This window comes from Littorina saxatilis, linkage group LG12 (assembly GCF_037325665.1).
Source record: "Littorina saxatilis isolate snail1 linkage group LG12, US_GU_Lsax_2.0, whole genome shotgun sequence".
NCBI classification, from domain to species: Eukaryota; Metazoa; Mollusca; class Gastropoda; order Littorinimorpha; family Littorinidae; genus Littorina; species Littorina saxatilis.
The window spans coordinates 38,136,887-38,146,858 of NC_090256.1; the positions used below are offsets into that span (position 1 = coordinate 38,136,887).

Sequence of the window (9,972 nt, forward strand, 5' to 3'; positions counted from 1 at the left end):
GAGGCAGAAGAAGAAGGGCAACAGCAACAACTGACAAAAACAACAACAACAACAACAACATCGTGTGTGATAACTTCAGCTGCACAACTTCGACTGGCGGCACAGCGACGTGAACAACAGAGTTGTTTCCCTTCTTCCGCTGAAAAAAAATCCGTTGTGAAAGAGACAGGCACACAGACTCAGGGGCGGATCTGGGTTTTGCAAAGTTCTTTTTTTTTTGCTTGTTTGTATCTTATCAGCGAAGGCGCAAAGCGCCGAACCGATGGCGCGAAGCGCCGAGCATGCTAGGGGGGTCCGGGGGTATGCCCCCCCGGAATTTTTTTTTAAAAAGGAAGCAAAATTGTGCAATCTGAGCGTGTAAAGTGCTATTTTCAGGTGATACATTTTTCTTCTTTTTTTTTTTTTTTTTTTTTTTTGTCCCGCTGGGGGGGGGGGGGTGCAATTGCACCCATTGCACCCCCCCCCCCCAGATCCGCCCCTGCAGACTGTCAGTGATGGACAGACAGACAGACAGACAGACGAACAGACAGAGAGGTAGAGACTGATAGACAAGATAAGACTGAAAAATGAAATTCGATCAATTCATTCAGTCACGGTTTTGCTGGAATGGCGCCGGAGGGAGGAAGTACGCGGAGGACGATAAGGATTACAGAACAAAACAAGACGGTGCATGTTAATCATGACTGACAAACAAAAACCGAAACAAATATGAGGGTACGGTGGGACCCCAACCCCACCCCATCCCACTTCCCTTTTTAAACCTCCCGCCTTTTCAGATCCTGCTTTTACACAATGGAACCCCCCATTTTAAGACCTCGAAAAATCTGAGATAATCAGGCCTGAAAAAGGAGGTTGTTGATTTTTACTGCAGTATATTTCGGACAGACGCTAGTAATCGGTTGTCGGTACTTTAAAACTTGAAATAAACAGCCGTGGTTGGTTCAATGACCCGTTCTTTCTTTTTACATTTAGTCAAGTTTTGACTAAACTTTGTGTTTTAACATAGAGGGGGAATCGAGACGAGGGTCGTGGTGTGTGTGTGTGTGTGTGCGTGTGTGTGTGTGTGTAGAGCAATTCAGACAAAACTACTGGACCGATCTTCATGAAACTTGACATGAGAATTCCTGGGTATGATATCCCCTGACCTTTTTCTAATTTTTTCGATAAATGTCTTTGATGACGTCATATCCGGCTTTTCGTGAAAGTTGAGGCGGCACTGTCACGCCCTCATTTTTCAACCAAATTGGTTGAAATTTTGGTCAAGTAATCTCCGACGAAGCCCGGACTTCGGTATTGCATTTCAGCTTGGTGGCTTAAAAATTAATTAATGACTTTGGTCATTAAAAATCTGAAAATTGTAAAAAAAAATATTTTTTTTATAAAACGATCCAAATTTACGTTCATCTTATTCTTCATCATTTTCTGATTCCAAAAACATATAAATATGTTATATTTGGATGAAAAACAAGCTCTGAAAATTAAATATATAAAAATTATGATCAAAATTTCTTTTTCGAAATCAATTTAAAAACACTTTTATCTTATTCCTTGTCGGTTCCTGATTCCAAAAACATATAGATATGATATGTTTGGATTAAAAACACGCTCAGAAAGTTAAAACGAAGAGAGGTACAGAAAAGCGTGCTATCCTTCTCAGCGCAACGAATACCCCGCTCTTCTTGTCAATTTCACTGCCTTTGCCACGGGCGGTGGAGTGACGATGCTACGAGTATACGGTCTTGCTGCGTTGCGTTGCCTTCAGTTTCATTCTGTGAGTTCGACAGCTACTTGACTAAATGTTGTATTTTCGCCTTACGCGACTTGTTACATTTAGTCAAGTTTTGACTAAATGTTTTAACATAGAGGGGGAATCGAGACGAGGGTCGTGGTGTATGTGTGTGTGTGTGTGTGTGTGTGTGTGTGTGTGTGTGTGTGTGTAGAGCGATTCAGAGTAAACTACTGGACCGATCATTTATGAAATTTGACATGAGAGTTCCTGGATATGATATCCCCGGACGTTTTTTTCATTTTTTGGATAAATGTCTTTGATGACGTCATATCCGGCTTTTTGTAAAAGTTGAGGCGGCACTGTCACACCCTCATTTTTCAATCAAATTGATTGAAATTTTGGCCAAGCAATCTTCGACAAAGGCCGGACTTCGGTATTGCATTTCAGCTTGGTGGCTTAAAAATTAATTAATGACTTTGGTCATTAAAGGCAGAGTAAGCCTCCCGTAAACCATCACAGATACGGTCAGGCTTTTACACACAGTACAAACACCATTTCATTTAAACACTCACCAATTGAGAACATCCTAGGTGCCCTCCGTAAAGAGCGAACAATTTTCAAAGAATTTATTTTTGCGTGGTTTATCTTACCCCTGAGCCATCGTGAACCCGTGTGATCCAGTTTTCCCTTTTCACAAAGCAGTCGTCATAGTTAGTCGTTTGAATGCGACTCGACGTGAGCTTATCTACAATAGCACGGTTTTTTTATGCACGAAACAACGGCTGTGGTTCACAAGAACTCTAGCGATGGCTTTTGACTGTTGAGAGGAACGGCGATTTGCACTGATAAACCGGCCGTCGTCTGCTACGACCCCTGCGTGACCCTGCTTCCGGGCTTTTCTTTTTTTAAACTTTCACAACTTCGAATTGTTCTGATCTTGTCTTGATGAAAAACGAATTCTTTTATGATTAAAGAATGTTTGTGTAACAAGCTGTCAATTTATTATTTAGATTTTAAAAGTTAGGTCTAGCGCAAAAACGAGGCGCCGTTGTTGTTAACGGAACAAGTCTACGAAAATAAATTCTTTGAAAATGTCTCACGCTCGACAGAAAGCAGCCAGGATGTTCCCGTTCGGTGAGCGTTCAAATGGAAGTATGCTTGTACTGTATTTAGACGCTCGGGGAGCTCTGTGATGGTTTACTGTGCCTTTAAAAATCTGAAAATTGAAGAAAAAAAATTATAAAACGATCCAAATTTACGTTCATCTTATTCTTCATCATTTTCTGATTCCAAAAACATATAAATATGTTATATTTGGATTAAAAACAAGCTCTGAAAATTAAAAAAATTAAAAATTATGATCAAAATTAAATTTTCGAAATCAATTTAAAAACACTTTCATCTTATTCCTTGTCGGTTCCTGATTCCAAAAACATATAGATATGATATGTTTGGATTAAAAACACGCTCAGAAAGTTAAAACGAAGAGAGGTACAGTAAAGCGTGCTATGAAGCACAGCGCAACCGCTACCGCGCCAAACAGGCTCGTCACTTTCACTGCCTTTTGCACTAGCGACGGACTACGTTCAATTTCATTCTGTGAGTTCCACAGCTTGACTAAATGTAGTAATTTCGCCTTACGCGACTTGTTATGCTGAATCCAACCAATCTCAGTTTATTGCACAAGCAATCGGCGACAATGCATATTCACACACGCGCGCGCGCACACACACACACACACGCTCAAGCACACAGACACACACATGACACGCAAGCACACGCACACACACACAAACCGTTACGGGACCATGAGAGACAGAGTGGTTGAATAACGCTCTTCAAAGTTTTATTAGTATTTCTTCACTTTTTATTGCGTTTATGATAAAAGAAAAGAACAGTTTAACGACTTTCACAATGTCACATCAGAGAATTTCACACCGGGAAAACCAAATACAAATAAATCATTTCAGTTTTAAATAATCTGTTTCCATGAAGAGGTGTGTGTGTGTGTGGACGGTATGCGTGTGTGTATTCGTGCTATTGTCTACGTTTGTGTATGTGTGTCTCCGTGTATGTGTCTATGCGTGAGTACGGCTATGGGCTTCACGCATGAAGTGGCAAAGTTGTCTCCAGTAGCAGTGGTCATGCACAATCACTATTTTCAAAACCGACGTTTCTGTACCACGCATGCTAACCGGTCAGAACACCATGCCGGTAAGTTACAAACGAAACGTATACGCAGTAATCACACACACACACACACACACACACACACACACACACACACACACAACCAAACTATGCTCACATACAGTGATACCCACAGACATACTGACACACAGACATACACACCTCATACCGGTCGAGTCAGTATATCATGGTAAGTTATTGAGGAAAAATACGAATTAATCACACACACACACACACACACACACACACACACACACACACACACACACACACACACACACACACACACACACGTAAATATTTATATACATATAAACCGGGACTAAACCAAGTATGTCTTTCTAAAGACTGTCTAAGAACAAGATGTCAGACAAATTGTGCCTTTAACTTTTCATTCTTACAAATAAGACGTCAGTCTTAAGAACGAATTAAGGCACTCTTCTCATGCCAACTAATCTAGCTCAAGTCAAAAACAAAGTGATTAAAGTACATCTGCCACGTGGCATACTGAGCGCCCCAAGTATGGCCGTTTGCTGCTTCCGTCCCTGTATTTTCAGAGTCCATGTACACCAATATTCCAGGGGGAAAAACGGCGAAACGCGATTCCTGTATTGTCGTACCAAATGGTTCTAAATATGTCGGCAAATTTCTCCGGTAAGAGCTGACAAAAATATGCCTGCGAGTAACAATCTCTTCGCCGAACTATATCTAGTAATCATACTGGCCCGGTTTTGAACCTAGCCTACTTCTCCATGTAAAAGGCAGGAGAGAACTTGCCTCTGCAGTCGCCTTCACTTTTCTTATAGTGTAAATATACTATGAAATTAGTTCTCAATGTGTCGAGCAGTATTCCTCATTGAAAAAAGAAAACAAAATTAGTGAAAAATTCAAAACATAAACGAGTACTCACCTGAGTCGAAGTTTGTGTAGAATTCCACGATGTAGTTTACAGGAACGGAGGGATATGTGAGATGCGCACACCGCCGGAAACACGCCATTTTTCACAGCTCAGGTCATCTGATATAACCATATCAGATGATCTGACTTATCTTTAAGCAACCAAAAATGTTTTAGTTGCATTTACATTTGATAAATTATCTTATTTCCTTTAATGGGGAGGGTGAAACTGAAGGGCGGGCACATATCCCTCCGTTCCTGTAAACTACATCGTGGAATTCTACACAAACTTCGACTCAGGTGAGTACTCGTTTATGTTTTGAATTCCACTTCTCGTAGTTTACCGAAACTACGTGATTTGTGAGATTTTAAAGTTGGTTGATTAAAGATTATAATTCAAACAAAGGAATAATCGAAGTCACACTAAAGTTAAATATCAAACATTTATTCTCAAAGGACAACATGAGAATAGTGAACACCTGTCTTGGCTTTTACACCAAACATACATTGTTTGAAAACAACCATGTATTACAAAAATAAGTGATGCATTTATTTTCCATTCATAATGGGAATTGCAATTTCTTCATAACCAAAGAAACAATAAACACTGCAACACATTTGAAAACAATGGATCAATTGTCCACAAAACCATTTGCATTTTCTTTTACATGGAGACAGGGAGATAATTGTCTCTAGATCTCCATTTGTTAGCTCCCTTGTCTTGAATTTTAACCTTTCCCAATGCAAATTATCAGAATGTAATCAAACTTAGATTACTGAGCTGGAAGTTTTTTATTTTCCAACTTTCGCATAATAGTTTAAGATAGTGTTTGATTTATCTTTACTTTCCAGTGGTTTGTTATAGAACTTTTTGAAAGTGGATACATTTGACCAGCCTGCCACTTTCAAAATATCTTCAACAGCAACACCCGACTTGAACATTGCTGAAGATGATGCGCCCCGAAAGCTGTGGGGTGCAAAATTTGTAATTCCTGCGCGTATGAGGACAGTTTTTAGCCACCTAGCTATGGTGTCTTTCGCCGCTGGCCCATGTGGCTGTTGGTAACACAAAAGTAACTGGTCAGTCTCATCACTCTCACATCTGAATTCTACAGTACTATTAATGTACTGTCGAAGACAAGTCACCACACACAAAGTTTTGTCTTCTGTATAAAACGGTAACTGCAAAGGTTTGGGATGAAAGCCAGGTCTAGACTGCTTCAACTTTTCAGTTATGTAAATTGTACATCCATCATCATGAAAACAAATATTTCTCAACCTGATCAAATGAATTGTCTGCACTCTGTGGGCAGTAATTAACAACAACAAGGAACACAATTTTAAAGTCAAATCCTTCAATAAAAGTTCAGAATTTTCTCCCATGTTTCTGAAAAACTGCAAAACTTTGTCTACATCCCAAGTTTCATTGTATCTTGGTTGTGGTGTACGCAGTTCAAAGATTCCCTTTAGAAATCGAATTACTAAAGGGTGACATCCTACTGTTTTATTGTCTGGTAGAATAACCACTGCAGATAGTGCACTCCTTGCAGTGTTTATAGCACTGTATCCTAAGCCATCTTCATACAGCTTAGTCAAGAACTGTAACACCTCATCTATAGTCGGACGAAGGGGATCACACTGGCACTGCACACAAAACTTGCTCCATCTGCTGAGGTAGGAGGCATACTGCTGTCTGGTTGAAGGTCGCCACGATGCCCAGATAACTTGGAAAGTCTCACCTTGAACTCCTCTTGCTTCAAGGGATTTCCTGATAAGCAACAAGCCAGACGTTGCAGAGTCCTGTGGAGCGGATGCACATCTTGCGTATGTGGTAGATGAATGGTAAGCTTTCCCTTTGGAAGAAGAACAGGCTCTTGTGTCAGCATTTTCAACATCTGGGGGTACCATACTGCCGTAGGCCACTTTGGAACGATCAAGATTCCTTCCGCTCTGTCGCGCTGCCATTTGTTGAGCACTTTCTGCAGCAAGCTGAAAGGCGGAAAGGCATATATTAACCATTTTGACCAATCTTGGGTAAAGGCATCAATGGCCAAGGCTTCTGGGTCTGGTATCCAGGACACGAATGGTTTCATCTGAAAATTTAATCGTGATGCAAATAGATCGATGTCTGGCTTCAGCAGACGATCTTTTAATTTGCAGAAAATATCATGATTCAATTTCCACTCAGTACGATCATTGAATTGTCTTGACAAAACGTCAGCTTCTGTATTCAGTATTCCTGGGATATGTGAAATTGATATCCAAATACCATTTTCCTTGCACCACATCCAAATTTGTTTTGCAACGTTATTGCAATCTGGAGAACGCGATCCTCCCATATTGGATATATAGGAGACTGCACATGTGTTGTCTGTCAAGACTTTTACATGTTTTCCTGTGATCATTTCTTTGAAACTTTTCAAAGCGTCCAAAATTGCCATCATTTCTAGAACATTGATGTGCAAATTCATTTCTGTTTCGGACCATCGCCCTCCAGTCTTAATTTGACCACAAACAGCTCCCCAACCACCTGAACTTGCAGCATCCGTCTGGATTTCAACTTCAGGATTAGTTTTTTCAATGGGGAAAAAAGAGGAATCTAAATTTTCAATCCACCAGTCTAGTTCTTCTGTTGTCTTATCTGTCAAGCTTGTCAGCGATTCAAAATTTCCTGCAGAAAATTTTAACGATGTGGATTTCAGTCTGTCTAAACTCCTATAAAACAGTGGGCCCCACTGAACAGCTGGAAAAGTTGCTACCAACTGGCCTATAACTTGTGCCAGTTCTCTTATGGTCACCCTCTTCTTTCTTTTGAGTTCTGAACATGCGAGCACAACTTTTTGCTTTCTTTCCAGGGGTAAAGTAACTGTCATATCTTCAGAGTTTAAAAGAAACCCCAAGTACCTCAGTTTCTTGCAGGGTTTGAGGACTGATTTCTCTGTGTGGATAATAAATCCCAGTGAATCGAGTAATTTCACTGTCTTTGACACATTCTCTGCACACTCTTCAAAAGAATTACCTTGCAGATAACTATCATCAATAAAGGAAGTGGATAAATATCCCTGTGATCTGAGTGTGGCATAGACTGGTTTCATTAACTTTGTGAAATAACGAGGGCAGTTACTTAGTCCATTTGGGAAGCAGGTATACTGATAAAGTTTGTTTCTCCACATGAATTTGAGGTATTTCCTGCATTCTGCTTTTATTGGTACAGAGTAGTATGCATGTCTGAGATCCACTGAAGCCATGTAGCAGCCTCTTATCATCATTTGAGTTGCTGACGTAAGATTGTCCATCTTAAAGTGCTCATATTGTACTGAATCATTAAACTTTTTTAGATTCAAAATGAGACGGTAGGAGCCATCAGGTTTTGGGACCATGAAAACAGGGGAGATAATTTCATCTTCCTGATGCACCGATTTTTCAATAACTCCCAAGGATAACAGTTTTTCAATTTCCGAATCCATTTTTGTCCATAGATTTCCTTGTACTTGATTTTTCAAGTAAGAAAGATTTTCAGAATTTAAGTCAGAAAACTCATCTATTGGAATATCAGCACCGCACACCATGTCAAGAATAAATGGGTCTGATGTTATTTCTTCCCATTTTTGAACAAACTTTTTTAGTCTACCTGCTTCAAAAGGGCGGTTAGGTATTGTATCTTTACTTACAGATTTTGGCAGAGAAGGTAGTGGAGCTACTGCTGGCCTTGTTACCACTCGGTTCGTCCGCTGCCGCGGTAGTTCATTCTGCCCCGTGCACGGTAAGGTCCTCTCCCTCTCATTCTGCCTCTTGGTGTCCAGGTTCTTCCTGCACCTCTTGGCCTCCAATTCCAATCGTTTTTTGCAAAGGGATTGTTTTGTGGAAAAAACTTTTGACCTTTTACTCCACTTGACTGACTGAGACCCAGGCCCATTCTAGCTGTTGTATCAATGTTTGCACATGCAGCTTTCAGGTCATTGCCAAACAACATATCTGTGATTGGAACTTCAGCTGAACCAAGTTTTTTGTACTTTTTGTTCAGTTGAGCATTTGAAATTTTCCCCCTTCTGTCAATTGACAGATCATGGTTTGTTTTCTGTACAAGTGCAATAGAATCTGCTACACCTTTCATGAGTCCCCGAATTTCGGGTGATTCACTTTTCAGTATGGTTTTCCATATGTTTGTGAGTGCATAGGTCGCTGTACACAGCGCTTTCTGATACTGCTGTAGTTTCAAATCTGCACCTCTTGTTGCACGGTCAAGTATTGACCATATCTCCGGATTGACCTTTGGAACAACAACCTTCAAGTTTTTAGGTCTGGCATACTTGTTCATTTTTTCTTTCATTTTTTCTTCTGAAATTTGACCTTTTGCCATGGTCTCATCAACCAGCTTCGCGATACCTTCCGGTATTTCTGGTGCAAGCTTTTCAGCATTGTCGAACTCTTGTTCTATTTCTGCCATTTCAGTGTCAGAATTACTAGTGCCACAAGTTTGACCACAAGTTTCACCTTCGTTCACTCTGATCATCGATTCTATTTGATCATCATAATCTTCGAACGAATCAGATTCGTCTCCAGATTCTTGTGACTCTGCTTTTCGCTTTTGTCTTTGTGTCAACTTCGAACCATGATCATCAGGCGATTCGCCTTCGGTCTGGCCTTGGCCCTGACCTAGCAGCGCTAGGATACGTTCGTTTTGTTTTTTCATGTTATTCCAATCGCTGATTGGAATGGTCACTGCCTCTAACCGAGGTTTTTTCTTATTCTTTTTCTTCCCTTCTTTTTCGTTTGACACATGTTTGTCCTTTTGACTTGAACAAGGCAAGTCTAACAATTTATCCACTTCATCCGCGTGGATTTGGATTTCAGGCACTGATTCAGTGCTGTCCATTGTTCGAACAAATTCTAAGCATTTGCGACAACAAATAAGGAAAATACACTTACCGCAGGTCAAAACAAATGGTTAACCGAAGGAATAAATCAGTCAAGTTAGGAAAAAGGATCCTAAAAGGAAGGATTAACCTGATAAAGTAAGACCGGATTTTGGAGAAGCTGCTATGGCGGCCGGAAGTCGTACGGGAATGGCGTGTTTCCGGCGGTGTGCGCATCTCACAAATCACGTAGTTTCGGTAAACTACGAGAAGTGGAATTAGCATGCTAAAGAAATCTAG

The 9,972-nt window shown here is 40.4% G+C and overlaps 1 long non-coding RNA gene across 1 annotated transcript; it reads right to left on the reverse strand.

Moving 5' to 3' along the window:
• Window positions 1-5,344: 5,344 nt before the first annotated feature.
• LOC138981870 (uncharacterized) lies at window positions 5,345-8,530 on the reverse strand. The gene is made up of 2 exons (XR_011460726.1): window positions 8,488-8,530; window positions 5,345-6,805 (listed from the first exon to the last, which is right to left on the reverse strand). It is a non-coding gene; the product is annotated as an uncharacterized lncRNA (long non-coding RNA).
• Between the last annotated feature and the right edge of the window lie 1,442 nt (window positions 8,531-9,972).